General features: G+C 39.6%; 1 non-coding gene across 1 annotated transcript; it reads left to right on the forward strand.

Moving 5' to 3' along the window:
* Positions 1-15511: 15511 nt before the first annotated feature.
* On the forward strand, positions 15512-15615 carry LOC112704629 (small nucleolar RNA R71). The gene has a single exon (XR_003155245.1). It is a non-coding gene; the product is annotated as a small nucleolar RNA R71 (small nucleolar RNA).
* Positions 15616-16339: the final 724 nt, after the last annotated feature.

Here is a 16339-nt window from a genome sequence, read left to right on the forward strand (position 1 = left end):
GGCCACGCACCAGAAATTGCAGAAAACACTTAAGGCGGGTTTTGAAGCCCTTTTTGGCCCAATCCAAGTCCAGAAGGCATAGACCAGAAGTTATGAAGTGGGGCAGATCGCTCTAAAGCTAGTCTTCCCACAGGGGATTGACTAGGACTTGAGGATCAAATTAATTATTGCACTTGATTTCCTTTGCTTTAGTAAAGGCTTAACTAAGTGGGATTAAAATCCAATTCTCATCACAATTGATAAGGATAGGACTTCCAGTTCTAATACCTTGCCAAAGTTTTATTAGTTATTATTTGTCAATTCTGTAATCTATTTTCTCTTGCTTGAAACCTTTTTCAACCCCAAACACTGTTTTTCCATAACCAATAATAAGAACATACCTCCTGCAATTCCTTTGAGAAGACGACCCGAGGTTTAAATACTTCGGTTAAAATTTTAAGGGATTTGTTATTGTGACAACCAAAACGTTTGTAAGAAAGGACTTTTGTTTGGTCTAGGAGCTATACTTACAACGAGTACTTAATTGTAAAGATTCTTAGACCCACGCAAAAGTTCTCTCTTCAAGGACTAAAGCCAGTGTTGAACGCCCAAATGACCTCTTCCAGGTGTTCAACGCCACCAAAGGAGTACAAGGCAGCATGGAAAACCCCTAATGGGTGTTCAACTCCCATTCCTCCAGATGGATGTGGGACGCCAAGCTCTGCCAGGCCCTAAACCAAAGTGGGACCAAGAGTGGACTTTCGCACCTCTAGTCTAGTTTATCCTATTTTGTACTTCTTAGTTGTTAAAGAGTATATATAGGAGAAGATCAACCATGTTTAGGATCTTCTACCACCACTTTCGAATTACACACTACTTCTGTACAGTATGAGCACTAACTCCTAAGTTAGGGTTAGGAGCTCTACTAATTCTATAGATTAATATATTACTGTTTCTTTTCAATATTTGTTGATTCTATTCAATGATGCATTCTCATTCTTCATCTTATGATTTGGGGTGAAATGTGACATTCATCCTTGTTCTACATGGGTTTGCATGAGTTTTGACCGGATAGTGGAAGCCAGAGCTTGAGGACGCATCACAGGTTCCAAGAGATTTATCTGGGCTAATCGGGGGTACGTGACATATAATCTTGTTAGTTCTGGGTAGATGAGGTCTCTGTGGCACTAAGGCTAGATTTAGAAAAGTGCATTCTCTGATCAGGAAGATTCGACCTTGTCTGTGGCATTTTGAGTAAGATCACCTAAAGGGAAGTGGATTGATTAGTGCTTCACCTTTGGCTATAGTGAGAACCATGAACTAACTTGATGAGAGGACATGAGTTACTCAAATATGGTAGATTGATATGGTTTAGAAGAGATTAACTTGATGAGAGGACATGAGTTAATCACTTACGGCTTCCATTGAATGAATCATTCGTTTATTGAGATAGACAGTAAAAAAAGTTAATCTGGAAAGATAAAGCATCTCCGAAGCCTTAACTGAATCCTTATCATTGTTTTTACATCAATCTGATATTCTTTCTTTATTATTTTATTTATGCTTTCAAACAACAACCATCTTTTCTAATCGCCTGACTAAGATTTGCAAGATAGCCATTGCTTGTTCAATCCGACAATCCTCATGGGATTCGACCCTCACTCACTTGAGGTATTTCTTGAACGACGTGGTGCACTTGCTGGTTCAGTTGTGCGGAGTTCAATTCCCCGCACCAAGTTTTTGGCGCCGTTGTCCGGGATTGTTCGAGATTGACAAACTACCGGACTATTGTTGCTTAGATTAGGTACTTTTACGGTTTAATTGCCCTTTTAATTGTGTTTCTTATTTTCTTGTTCAAAAAAAAAAAACCAACAAAAATAATCTCATATTTTCTTTTGTTTGAGTCCTATGTCAGTCTTTAAGTTTGGTGTCTCTTAGTGTTTTTCTTTTCTTAAATTTTTGAAAAGTGTTCTTGTGTGTTCTTCATTGTGTTTGAATTGTTCTTGGTATTTTTCGTTGTTTAATTTTAAAAATTTTAAGTTTGGTTTCCTTTTATGTTTTCCTCAAAAATTTCGAAAATTAGAGCCTTTTGATTTCAAAAATTTTAAGTTTGGTGTCTTTAAGTGTTTGTCCTTTTTATCTTTCAAGATTCAAAATTCAAATTTCAAACTTCCTTATTTATCTTTTTAGATCTCTATCGCATCTTTTTCTTTAATTTCAAAATCTTATCTCATATTTATTCAATTTCAAAATTTTAAAATTCAAAATTTCAAATTTCAAAAATTCAAAATTTTCAAAATTCAATTTAAAAATTAATTCAAATCTTTCAAACCTTATCTTTCCTTGTTTGACTTTTTCTTTCCAATTTTAAACTTCAAGATCTTCTTTTGACTTTCCCTTTTTAAATTTCAAAGTTTAAAATCAAATCTTTTATTTTCAAATCTTATAGTTAATTAGTTACTTGTTTGATTCTTTCTAATTCTTCTGTCTCTCTCTCTTCTAGTTTTCAAAATCTTTAACTCTTTCTCTCTCTTCTTTTTCGAAAACCCTCTTCTTCTTTTCTCTCTATTTTCAAAAATTCATATCTCTCTTCTTTTCTTTCCTCTAACTCTATCACAAGGAGATCTATATACTCTAGCATAGAAGATTCCTTTCTTCTTTTTCTTTTTTTGGTTTCTTTCTTCTTATTTATGAGCAGGAATAGGGACAAAGAACCTCTCTTTGAACCAGATCTTGAACCTGAAAGACCACTAAGAAACCAATTGTAAGCTCAAGCTAGCAGAACTAGAGGCAATCTCATAGAGACCTTCAAACAGGAAGCTGAGAATTCCCTAATGACAGCTAATCCGAATGATTATGACAACACAAAAAAGGTCCTTGGATCTTATACTGCACCTAATTCTAATTTCTATGGGCACAACATCTCTATTCCTGCCATTTGTGTAAATAATTTTGAGCTGAAGCCTCAACTGGTCACTCTAGTTTAATGGAACTGCCAGTTTCATGGACTTCCACAGGAAGATCCAAACAAATTCATATCTGACTTTCTGCAGATATGTGATACTGTCAAAACTAATGGAGTAGATCCAGAAGTTTACAAGCTTATTGATGAGCGGATAATTTGTACGCTTTTTGGCATTGTTTTTAGTATGTTTTTAGTATGATCTAGTTAGTTTTTAGTATATTTTATTAGTTTTTAGTTAAAATTCACCTTTCTGGACTTTAGTATGAGTTTGTGTGTTTTTCTGTGATTTCAGGTATTTTCTGGCTGAAACTGAGGGACCTGAGCAAAAATCTGATTCAGAGACTAAAAAGGACTGCAGATGCTGTTGGATTCTGACCTCCCTGCACTCGAAGCGGATTTTCTGGAGCTACAGAAGCCCAATTGGCGCGCTCTCAACGGCGTTGGAAAGTAGACATCCTGGGCTTTCCAGCAATATATGATAGTCCATACTTTGCCCAAGATTTGATGGCCCAAACCGGTGTTCAATGTCACCCTCAGAATTCCCAGCGTTAAACGCTGGAACTGGCACAAGAATGGGAGTTAAACGCCCAAACTGGCATAAAAGCTGGCGTTTAACTCCAAGAAAAGTCTCTACACGAAAATGCTTCAATGCTTAGCCCAAGCACACACCAAGTGGGCCCGGAAGTGGACTTTTATGTCATTTACTCATCTCTGTACACCCTAGGCTACTAGTTCTCTATATATAGGACCTTTTACTATTGTATTTGGGCCTTTTGATCATGTTTTTATGATTGAACCCTCTTTGGGAGGCTGGCCATTCGGCCATGCCTAGACCTTGTTCTTATGTATTTTCAACGGTGGAGTTTCTACACACCATAGATTAAGGTGTGGAGCTCTGCTGTACCTCGAGTATTAATGCAATTATTATTGTTCTTCTATTCAATTCCGCTTGTTCTTGTTCCAAGATATCACTTGTTCTTCAACTTGATGAATGTGATGATCCGTGACACTCATCATCATTCTCACCTATGAACGTGTGCCTGACAACCACCTCCGTTCTACCTTAGATTGGGTGAATATCTCTTGAATTCCTGATACACGATGCATGGTTGATCGCCTGACAACCGAGTGCTCGCCTGACAACCGAGCCAGCCATTCCATGAGATCAGAGTCTTCGTGGTATAGGCTAGAACTGATGGCGGCATTCAAGAAAATCCGGAAGGTCTAACCTTGTCTGTGGTATTCTGAGTAGGATTCAATGATTGAATGACTGTGACGAGCTTCAAACTCCTGAGGGCGGGCGTTAGTGACAGACGCAAAAGAATCACTGGATTCTATTCCGGCCTGATTGAGAACCGACAGATGGATAGCCGTGCCGTGACAGGGTGCGTTGAACATTTCCACTGAGAGGATGGAAGGTAGCCACTGACAACGGTGAAACCCTTGCATAAGCTTGCCATGGAAAGGAGTAAGAAGGATTGGATGAAGACAGTAGGAAAGCAGAGAGACGGAAGGGACAAGCATCTTCATACGCTTATCTGAAATTCCTACCAATGAATTACATAAGTATCTCTATCTTTATCTTTATGTTTTATTCGTATATCATCATTCATATCCATTTGAGTCTGCCTGACTAAGATTTACAAGGTGACCATAGCTTGCTTCATACCAACAATCTCTGTGGGATCGACCCTTACTCGCGTAAGGTTTATTACTTGGACGACCCAGTACACTTGCTGGTTAGTTATGCGAAGTTGTGTTTATGCCATGGTATTGAACACCAAGTTTTTGGATTCATCACCGGGGATTATTTGTGTTGTGAAAAGTATTGATCACAATTTCGTGCACCAAGTTTTTGGCACCGTTGCCGGGAATTGTTCGAGTATGAACAACTGACGGTTCATCTTGTTGCTTAGATTAGGTATTTTTTCTTCAGAGTTCTTAAGAATGAATTCTAGAGTTTCATGATGATCTGTTGAAATCTGGCTGGCTGTGAAGCCATGTCTAATTTCATTGGACCGAGGTTTCAACTTATCATCACAAGAGCTTGTTGATTTCTATCAATCTTGCTATTGGAGCAGTGATCTGCTAAGGCTTGGCTGGCCTTTGGCCATGTCTAGTGTTTTGGACCGAAGCTTTCTTTGAAAGCTTGGCTGGCTGTGAAGCCATGTCTAATTCCTGGACTGGAGTCTTAGACTAAACATTGCATGATTCCTGGAATTCTCATTAAGAATTTTGATACCTTGATTTTCTTTTTCCACTTAATTTTCGAAAAAGCAAAAAAAAAATTTTAGAAAATCATAAAATCCAAAAATTTCTTGTTTGAGTCTAGAGTCTCATCTTAAGTTTGGTGTCAATTGCATGTTTCTGTTTTTCTTGCATTCATTCATGTGTCTTAGTGATCTTCAAGATGTTCTTGATGATTTCATTACTCTGATCTTTAATTCCTCTTGACTTGAGTGTTTATGTGTCTCATATGCATTCTCATTAGTGTCAGTAGTATACAAATTGCTAAGTTTGGTGTCTTGCATGCATTATTATTTGATTTTAGTTGCATTTTGATTATTCCTCACTATTAAAAATCCAAAAATATTTTTAATTTGTGTCTTTTCAAGTCAATAATACAGAGAATTGAAGATTCAGAACATACAGCAGAGGAATTATACAGAAAAAGCTGGGCGTTCAAAACGCCCAGTGAAGAAGGACAGACTGGCGTTTAAACGCCAGCCAGGGTGCCTGGCTGGGCGTTTAACGCCCAAAAGGGTAGCATTTTGGGCGTTAAACGCCAGAATGGATACCATTCTGGGCGTTTAACGCCAGGATGGCACAAGAGGGAAGATTTTGTTTTCAAATCAATTTTTTTCCAAGTTTTCAAAGTTTTTCAAAATCAAATCTTTTTCAAATCAAATTTTTTCAATCAAATCTTTTTCAAAATCAATTTCTTTCTATTTTCAAAGATACTTGCTATCAATTAATGATTTGATTCAACATTTCAAGTATGTTGCCTTTTCTGTTGAGAAAGGTTTAATGTTTGAATCATATCTTTTCTTGTTAGTCAAGTCATTAATTTTCAAAATCAAATTTTTTTAAAAATGTTTTTCAAATCATATCTTCTCAATCACATCTTTTTAAAACCAATCATATCCTCTTAACCACATATTTTTCAAAATAACTTTCAATCAAATCTTTTTGATTTCTAATTTCAAATTCTTTTTCAAAAATCACTTGATTTCTTTCCCACTTTTATTTTCAAAAATCAATTAGTGTTTTTCAAAATGTTTTCAAAATCTTTTACTTGATGTTCGAAAATTACTTCCCCTCTTCTCACATCCTTCTATTTATGGACTAACACTATTCCTTAATTCAAAATTCGAACTCCATCTTCTTTGATAAGTTCGAATTTTCTACTTCTGCCTTCTATCTTTCTTTTCCTCTGACACCTCAAGGAATCTTTATACTGTGACATAGAGGATTCCAAATTTTCTTGTTCTCTTCTCTTTCTTATGAGCAGGAGCAAGGACAAAAGCATTCTTGTTGAGGCTGATCCTGAACCTGAAAGGACCTTGAAGCGAAAGCTAAGAGAAGCCAAGGCACAACTCTCTGTAGAGGACCTAACAGAAATCTTCAAAGAAGAAGAACCCATGGCAGCCGAAAACAACAACAATGCCAACAATGCAAGGAAGGTGCTGGGTGACTTTACTGCACCTACTCCCGACTTCTATGGGAGAAGCATCTCTATCCCTGCCATTGGAGCAAACAACTTTGAGCTTAAGCCTCAATTAGTTTCTCTAATGCAACAGAATTGCAAGTTCCATGGACTTCCATTGGAAGATCCTCATAAGTTTTTAGCTGAGTTCTTGCAAATCTGTGACACTGTCAAGACTAATGGGGTTGACCTTGAGGTCTACAGACTTATGCTATTCCCTTTTGCTGTAAGAGACAGAGCTAGAATATGGTGGACTCACAACCTAAAGAAAGCCTGAACTCTTGGGAAAAGCTAGTCAATGCCTTCTTGGCAAAGTTCTTTCCACCTCAAAAATTGAGTAAGCTTAGAGTGGAAGTCCAAACCTTCAGACAGAAGAAAGGAGAATCCCTCTATGAAGCTTGGGAAAGATACAAACAATTAATCAGAAAGTGTCCCACTGATATGCTTTCTGAATGGAGCATCATTGAAATTTTCTATGATGGTCTCTCTGAACTATCCAAGATGTCTTTGGATAGCTCTGCTGGAGGATCTCTTCATCTGAAGAAGACGCCTACAGAAGCTCAAGATCTGATTGAAATGGTTGCAAATAACCAATTCATGTACACTTCTGAAAGGAATTCTGTGAACAATGGGAGCAATCAGAAGAAAGGAGTTCTTGAGATTGACACTCTGAATGCCATACTGGCTCAGAATAAAATATTGACTCAACAAGTCAATATGATTTCTCAAAGTCTGTTTGAAATGCAAAATACACCAAGCAGTACTAAGGAAGCTTCATCTGAAGAAGAAGCTTATGATCCTGAGAACCCTTCAATAGAAGAGGTGAATTACAGGGGAGAACCCTATGGAAACACCTATAATCCTTCATGGAGAAATCATCCAAATCTCTCATGGAAGGATCAACAGAGACCTCAACAAGGTTTCAACAACAATAATGGTGGAAGAAACAGGTTTAGCAATAGCAAGCCTTTTCGATCATCTTCTCAGCAACAGACAGAGAGTTCTGAGCAGAATACCTCTGACTTAGCAACCATGGTCTCTGATCTAATCAAAACCACTCAAAGTTTCATGACTGAAACAAGGTCCTCCATTAGAAATTTGGAGGCACAAGTGGGTCAGCTGAGCAAGAAAATTACTGAACTCCCTCCTAGTACTCTTCCAAGCAATACAGAAGAAAATCCAAAAGGAGAGTGCAAAGCCATCAACATGGCCGAATTCGGAGAGGAGGAAGAGGCAGTGAATGCCACTGAGGAATACCCCAATGGACGTCCACTGGCCTCCAATGAATTCCCCAATGAGGAACTATGGGAATCTGAGGCTCAAAATGAGACCATAGAGGTTCCATTGGACTTACTTCTGCCATTCATAAGCTCTGATGAGTATTCTTCCTCTGAAGAGGATGAGTATGTCACTGAAGAACAAGTTGCTAAATACCTTGGAGCAATCATGAAGCTACATGACAAGTTATTTGGGAATGAGACTTGGGAAGATGAACCCCCTTTGCTCACCAAGGAACTGGATGACTTGTCTAGGCAGAAACTGCCTCAAAAGAGACAGGATCCTGGGAAGTTTTCAATACCTTGTACCATAAGCACCATGACCTTCAAGAAGGCCTTGTGTGACTTAGGGTCAAGTGTAAACCTCATGCCTCTCTCTGTAATGGAGAAGTTAGGGATCTTTGAGGTGCAAGCTGCAAAAATCTCACTAGAGATGGCAGACAATTCAAGAAAATAAGCCTATGGACTCGTAGAGGATGTTCTGGTAAAAGTTGAAGACCATTACATCCCTGCTGATTTCATAGTCCTAGAGACTGGGAAGTGCATGGATGAATCCATCATCCTTGGCAGACCCTTTCTAGCCACAGCAAGGGCTGTGATTGATGTTGATAGAGGAGAATTGATCATTCAAGTGAATGAAGAATCCCTTGTGTTTAAGGCTCAAGGATATCCCTCTGTCATCATGGAGAGGAAGCATGAAGAGCTTCTCTCAAAACAGAGCCACACAGAACCCCCACAGTCAGACTCTAAGTTTGGTGTTGGGAGGTTCCAACATTGCTCTGAGCATCTCTGAGGCTCCATGAGAGCCCGCTGTCAAGCTATTGACATTAAAGAAGCGCTTGTTGGGAGGCAACCCAATGTTATATTTTATCTATTCTCGTTTGTTATTTTATGTTTTCTGTAGGTTGATGATCATGAGAAGTCACAAAATCAATGGAAAAAGCAAAAACAGAAAGAAAAACAGGAAGAAAAACAGCACACCCTAGAGGAAGAACCTGCTGGCGTTTAAACGCCAGTAAGGCTAGCAGATGGGCTGGTGGACGAAATTGTGATCACTGTTCTTTGAGTTGTATAAAAAGAATAAACGAGATAGAAGACTTATGCAGATTCATTGATGAGAATTTCAGATAAGCGAATGGAGATGCTGCATGGCTCAAGGACGCCTGCTTTCCTACTGCTTCTACTCAATCCTTCTTACTCCTTTCCATGGCAAGCTTTGTATAGGGGTTCACCATCAGCTGTGGCTACTTTCAATCCTCTCGGGAAAATGATCCTATGCGGCTGTCACTCGCACGGCTAATCGTCTGGAGGCATCACCCATGGTTGATGGCTACATCCCATCCTCGCAGTGAAAACTAATGCTCACGCACTCTGTCACAGTACGGCTAATCACTGGTTGGTTCCCGCTCCTACTGGAATAGAATCCCTTGATTCTTTTGCGTCTGTCACTAACGCCCAGCACTTGCAAGTTTGAAGCACGTCACAGTCATTCATTACCGGAATCCTACTCGGAATACCACAGACAAGGTTAGACTTTCCGGATTCCCAGGATCCTACTCGGAATACCACAGACAAGGTGAGACTTTCCGGATCCTCATGAATGCCACCATCTATCTAGCTTATACCACGAAGATTCTGTTGGGGAATCTAAGAGATACGCATTCAAGCTCTGTTGCATGTAGAACGGAAGTGGTTGTCAATCACGCGCGTTCATAAGTGAGAATGATAATGAGGGTTACTTATCATCACATTCATCATGTTCTTGGGTACGAATGAATATCTTGGAATAAGAATAAGAGAGATTTGAATAAAAGAAAATAGAACTTCATTAATACTTGAGGTACAGCAGAGCTCCACACCCTTAATCTCTGGTGTGCAGAAACTCCACCGTTGAAAATACATAAGCAAAGGATTCAGGCATGGCCGAATGGCCAGCCCCCCTCCATGATCAAGTGACCGAATAATCAAAGACTTAAAGTGGTCAAAAGATATCTAATACAATAGTAACTTATCCTATTTATACTAGACTAGCTCCTAGGGTTTACATGAGTAAGTAATTGATGCATAAATCCACTTCTGGGGCCCACTTGGTGTATGTTTGGGCTGAGCTTGATCAATCCACGAGCTGAGGCTTCTCTTGGAGTTGAACTCCGAGTTATGACGTGTTTTGGGCGTTCAACTCCGAATCATGACGTTTTTCTGGCGTTTAACTCCAGACAGCAGCTTGTACTTGGCGTTCAACGTCAAGTTACGTCGTCTTTCTTCGAATAAAGCATAAACTATTATATATTGCTGGAAAGCTCGGGATGTCTACTTTCCAACGCCGTTGAGAGCGCGCCAATTGGAGTTCTGTAGCTCCAGAAAATCCATTTCGAGTGCAGGGAGGTCAGATTCCAACAGCATCAGCAGTCCTTTTGTCAGCCTTTTTCAGAGTTTTGCTCAAATCCCTCAATTTCAGCCAGAATTTACCTGAAATCACAGAAAAACACACAAACTCATAGTAAAGTCCAGAAATGTGAATTTAACATAAAAACTAATGAAAACATCCCTAAAAGTAGCTTAAACTTACTAAAAACTACCTAAAAACAATGCCAAAAAGCGTATAAATTATCCGCTCATCACAACACCAAACTTAAATTGTTGCTTGTCCCCAAGCAACTGAAAATCAATTAGGATAAAAAGAAGAGAATATACTATAAATTCCAGAATATCAATGAATATTAATTATAATTAGATGAGCGGGACTTGTAGCTTTTTGCTTCTGAACAGTTTTGGCATCTCACTTTTTCCTTTGAAGTTTAGAGTGATTGGCTTCTCTAGGAACTTAGAATTTCGGATAGTGTTATTGACTTTCCTAGTTAAGCATGTTGATTCTTGAACACAGCTACTTATGAGTCTTGGCCTTGGCCCTAAGCACTTTGTTTTCCAGTATTACCACCGGATACACAAATGCCACAGACACATGACTGGGTGAACATTTTCAGATTGTGACTCAGCTTTGCTAAAGTCCCCAGTTAGTGGTGTCCAGAGCTCTTAAGCACACTCTTTTTGCTTTGGATCACGACTTTAACCATTCAGTCTCAAGCTTTTCACTTGGACCTCCATGACACAAGCACATGGTTAGGGACAGCTTGATTTAGCCGCTTAGGCCTGGATTTTATTTCCTTGGGCCCTCCTATCCATTGATGCTCAAAGCCTTGGATCCTTTTTACCCTTGCCTTTTGGTTTTAAGGGCTATTCGCTTTTTCTGCTTGCTTTTTCTCTTTTTTTTTTTTTTTTCGCCATTTTTTTTTCTAAGCTTTTGCTTTTTCACTGCTTTTTCTTGCTTCAAGAATCAATTTCATGATTTTTTCAGATTATCAATAACATTTCTCTTTGTTCATCATTCTTTCAAGAACCAACAATTTTAACACTCATAAACAACAATATCAAAAGACATATGCACTGTTCAATCATTCATTCAGAAAACAAAAAGTATTGTCACCACATCAATATAATTAAATTAAATTCAAGGATAAATTCGAAATTCATGTACTTCTTGTTCTTTTGAATTAAAACATTTTTCATTTAAGAGAGGTGAAAGACTAATGGGTTTTATTCATAGCTTTAAGGCATGGTTACATACTAATGATCATGAAGTAGAGACACAAAACATAGATAAACATAATAATTAAAAACCGAAAACAGAAAGAAATAAAGAACAAGGAATGAATCCACCTTTTAGTGGCGTCTTCTTCTTGAAGGACCAACAATATTCTTAAGCTCTTCTATGTCCCTTCCTTGCCTTTGTTGCTCCTCCCTCATTGCTCTTTGATCTTCTCTTATTTCTTGGAGAATGATGGAGTGTTCATGATGTTCCACCCTTAATTGTTCAACATTATGGCTCAAATCTTCTAAGGAGGTATTGAGTTGCTCCCAATAGTTGTTGGGAGGAAAGTGCATTCCTTGAGGCATTTGTTGATGATGAACTTCCTCATGTTCTTCTTGAGGGCCGTGAGGAACTTCTCTTGTTTGCTCCATCCTTTTCTTGGTGATGGGCTTGTCTTCTTCAATGGAGACATCTCCATCTATGATAACTCCAGCTGAGTAACATAGATGGCAAATAAGGTGAGGGAAAGCTAGCCGTGCCATGGGTGAGGACTTGTCGGCTATTTTGTAGAGTTCATTGGAGATGACCTCATGAACCTCTACTTCTTCTCCAATCATGATGCTATGGATCATGATGGCCCGATCCACAGTAACTTCAGATCGGTTGCTAGTAGGAATGATGGATCTTTGGATGAACTCCAACCATCCTCTAGCCACAGGCTTGAGGTCCAATCTTCTTAGTTGGACTGGCTTGCCTTTGGAGTCTATTCTCCACTGAGCTCCTTCCACACATATGTCCATAAGGACTTGGTCCAACCTTTGATTAAAGTTGACCCTTCTTGTGTAGGGGCGTTCATCACTTTGCATCATGGGTAAGTGAAACTCCAACCTCACATTTTCTGGGCTAAAATCTAAGTATTTCCCCCGAACCATTGTGATATAGTTCTTTGGATTCGGGTTCATACTTTGATCATGGTTCCTAGTGATCCATGCATTGGCATAGAACTCTTGAACCATCAATATTCCGACTTGTTGCATGGGGTTGGTTATGACTTCCCACACTCTTCTTTGAATTTCATGTCGGATTTCCGGATACTCATTCTTTTTGAACTTGAAAGGGACCTCGGGGATCACCTTCTTCTTTGCCACAACATCATAGAAGTGGTCTTGATGGCTCTTGGAGATGAATCTCTCCTTCTCCCATGACTCGGAGGTGGAAGCTTTTGCCTTCCCCTTCCCTTTTCTAGAGGATACTCCGGCCTTAGGTGCCATTGATGGTAATGGAAAAACAAAAAGCTTATGCTTTTACCACACCAAACTTAAAATTTTGCTCGCCCTCGAGCAAGAAAGAAAAGAAAAGTAGAAGAAGAAGAAGAAATAGGGAAGAGAGGGAGAAGAGTTGGTTCGGCTATGTGGGAGAATGTGGGTTTGTGATGTGTGAAAATAAAGAAGAGTGGAAGGGTATTTATAGGGAGAGAGGAGGGTATAGGTTCGGCCAATTTGGGTGGGAATGGGTGGGAAAGTGAGTTTGAATTTTATGAAGGTAGGTGGGGTTTATGGGGAAGAGGAGGTTGATGTGAATGGTGAATGGGGTAATTGGGAAGAGGAATTGAGGTGATTGGTGAAGGTTTTTGGGAAGTGTGACATGGGAAAGATTGAAAATGAGATTTGGATTAGGAGAGTGTGATTAGGATTAAAGAAAAGGTGGGAATGTGGTAGATGGGGATCCTGTGGGGTCCACAGATCCTGAGGTAGGGATCCTGTGGGGTCCACAGATCCTGAGGTGAAAAGAAATACCATTCCTTCACCATATAGGCATGTAAAATGCCTTCGTGCATCATTCTGGCGTTTAAACGCCCATTGATGCACGTTCTGGGCGTTCAACGCCCATGTAATGCATGTTTCTGGCGTTGAACGCCAGTTTCATGCTTGTTCCTGGCGTTCAGCGCCAGTTTGTCCTCTCTGTGCACATTCCTGGCGTTTAACGTCAGGTTGTTGCTTGTTTCTAGCGTTCAGCGCCAGAATGGTGCTCTGTTCTGGCGTTGAACGCCAGCCAGATGCATCTTACTGGCGTTGAACGCCAGTCTGCGCTGCCTCCAGGGTGAACAATTTTTTTCTTCTGTTTTTGACTCTGTTTTTAATTTTTTTGATTTTTTTCGTGACTCCTCATGATCATGTACCTAATTAAACACAAAAATAACAAAGAAACAAAATAAAATAAAATTAGATAAATAAAATTGGGTTGCCTCCCAACAAGCGCTTCTTTAATGTCAATAGCTTGACAGTGGCTCTCATGGAGCCACAAGATGATCAGGTCAATTTTAGTGTGTAGTCCCCACACCAAACTTAGAGTTTGGATATGGAGTTTGAACACCAAACTTAGAGTTTGGTTGTGGCCTCACAACACCAAACTTAGAGTTTGACTGTGTGGGCTCTTCTTGACTCTGAACTGAGAGAAGCTCTTTATGCTTACTCTCTTTTGTCACAGAGGGATGGCCATGTGCCTTAAACACAAGGTAGTCCCCATTCAATTGAAGGACTAACTCTCCTCTGTTGACATCTATCACAGCTCCTGCTGTGGCTAGGAAAGGTCTTCCTAGGATGATGCATTCATCATCTTCCTTCCTAGTGTCTAGGATTATGAAATCAGCAGGGATGTAAAGGCCTTCAACCTTTACTAACACGTCCTCTACTGTCCCATAAGCTTGTCTCAATGACTTATCTGCCAATTGTAATGAGAACAAGGCAGGTTGTACCTCAATGATCCCTAGCTTCTCCATTACAGAGAGTGGCATAAGATTTATCCCTGACCCCAGATCACATAGAGCTTTTTCAAAGCTCATGGTGCCAATGGTACAAGGTATTAAGAACTTGCCAGGATCCTGTTTCTTTTGAGGTAGAGTTTTCTGAATCCAAGTATCTAGTTCACTAATGAGCAAGGGAGGTTCACTTTCCCAAGTCTCATTACCAAACAGCTTGGCATTCAGCTTCATGATAGCTCCTAAATATTGAGCAACTTGCTCTCCAGTCACATCTTCATCCTCTTCAGAGGATGAATAGTCTTCAGAGCTCATGAATGGCAGAAGGAGATTTAATGGAATCTCTATGGTCTCTATATGAGCCTCAGATTCCTCTGGATCCTTAATAGGAAACTCCTTCTTGCTTGAAGGACGTCCCAGGAGGTCCTCCTCACTAGGATTTTCGTCCTCCTCCTCCCTAGTGCATTCGGCCACTTTGATCAAATCAATGGCCTTGCACTCTCCTTTTGGATTCTCTTTTGTATTGCTTGGGAGAATACTGGGAGGAGTTTCAATGACTTTCTTACTCAGCTGGCCCACTTGTGCCTCCAAATTTCTAATGGAGGATCTTGTTTCATTCATGAAACTAAAAGTGGCCTTTGACAGATCAGAGACTATATTTGCTAAATTAGAAGTATTTTGTTCAGAGTTCTCTGTCTGTTGCTGAGAAGATGATGGATATGGCTTACTATTGTTCAGCCTATTGCGTCCACCATTGTTAAAGCCTTGTTGAGGCTTCTGTTGATCCTTCCAGGAGAAATTTGGATGATTTCTCCATGATGGATTATAGGTGTTTCCATAAGGTTCACCCATATAATTAACCTCTGCCATGGCAGGGTTCTCAGGATCATAAGCTTCTTCAGAAGCTGCCTCTCTAGTACTGTTGGATGCATGTTGCAATCCATTCAGATTTTGAGAGATTATGTTGACCTGTTGAGTCAACATTTTGTTCTGAGCCAATATGGCATTCAGAGCATCAATTTCAAGAACTCCTTTCTTCTGAGGTATCCCATTGTTCACGGAATTCCTCTCAGAGGTATACATGAACTGGTTGTTTGCAACCATGTCAATGAGTTCTTGAGCCTCTTCAGGCGTTTTCTTCAGGTGAATAGATCCACCTGCAGAATGGTCCAATGACATTTTCGAAAATTCAGAGAGACCATAATAGAATATATCTAATAGGGTCCATTCTGAAAACATGTCAGATGGACATCTTTTGGTCAACTGCTTGTATCTTTCCCAAGCTTCATAGAGGGATTCACCATCTTTTTGTTTGAAGGTTTGAACATCCACTCTCAGCTTGCTCAACTTTTGAGGAGGAAAGAATTTATCCAAGAAGGCAGTGACCAGCTTATCCCAGGAGTCCAGGCTATCCTTAGGTTGTGAATCCAACCATATTCTAACTCTGTCTCTTACAGCAAAAGGGAAAAGCATGAGTCTGTAGACTTCAGGATCAACTCCATTTGTCTTTACAGTCTCACAGATCTGCAAGAACTCAGTTAAGAACTGATAAGGATCTTCAGATGGAAGTCCATAAAACTTGCAGTTTTGTTGCATTAAAGCAACTAGCTGAGGTTTCAGCTCAAAGTTATTGGCTCCAATGGCAGGAATGGAGATGCTTCTTCCATCAAACTTGGACGTTGGCTTTGTGAAGTCACCAAGCATTCTCCTTGCATTATTATTATTATTATTTTCGGCTGCCATGTCCTTCTCTTGTTCGAAAATTTCTGAAAGGTTATTTCTGGATTGTTGTAATTTAGCTTCTCTTAATTTCCTCTTCAGAGTCCTTTCAGGTTCTGGATCAACTTCAACAAGAGTGCCTTTTTCCCTGTTCCTGCTCATATGAAAGAGAAGAAAACAAGAAAAGAAAAAGGAATCCTCTATGTCACAGTATAGAGATTCCCTTATGTTAGTAGAAGAAGATAGGGGTATAAGAAAGAAAAGGGATGGATTCGGATTTTTGGATGAAGAGAGGTGAAGAGAAGTGTTAGTAAATAATTAATTAAATAGAATAAGAAGAGAGAAG

This window comes from Arachis hypogaea, chromosome 7, assembly GCF_003086295.3.
Source record: "Arachis hypogaea cultivar Tifrunner chromosome 7, arahy.Tifrunner.gnm2.J5K5, whole genome shotgun sequence".
Taxonomy (NCBI): Eukaryota; Viridiplantae; Streptophyta; class Magnoliopsida; order Fabales; family Fabaceae; genus Arachis; species Arachis hypogaea.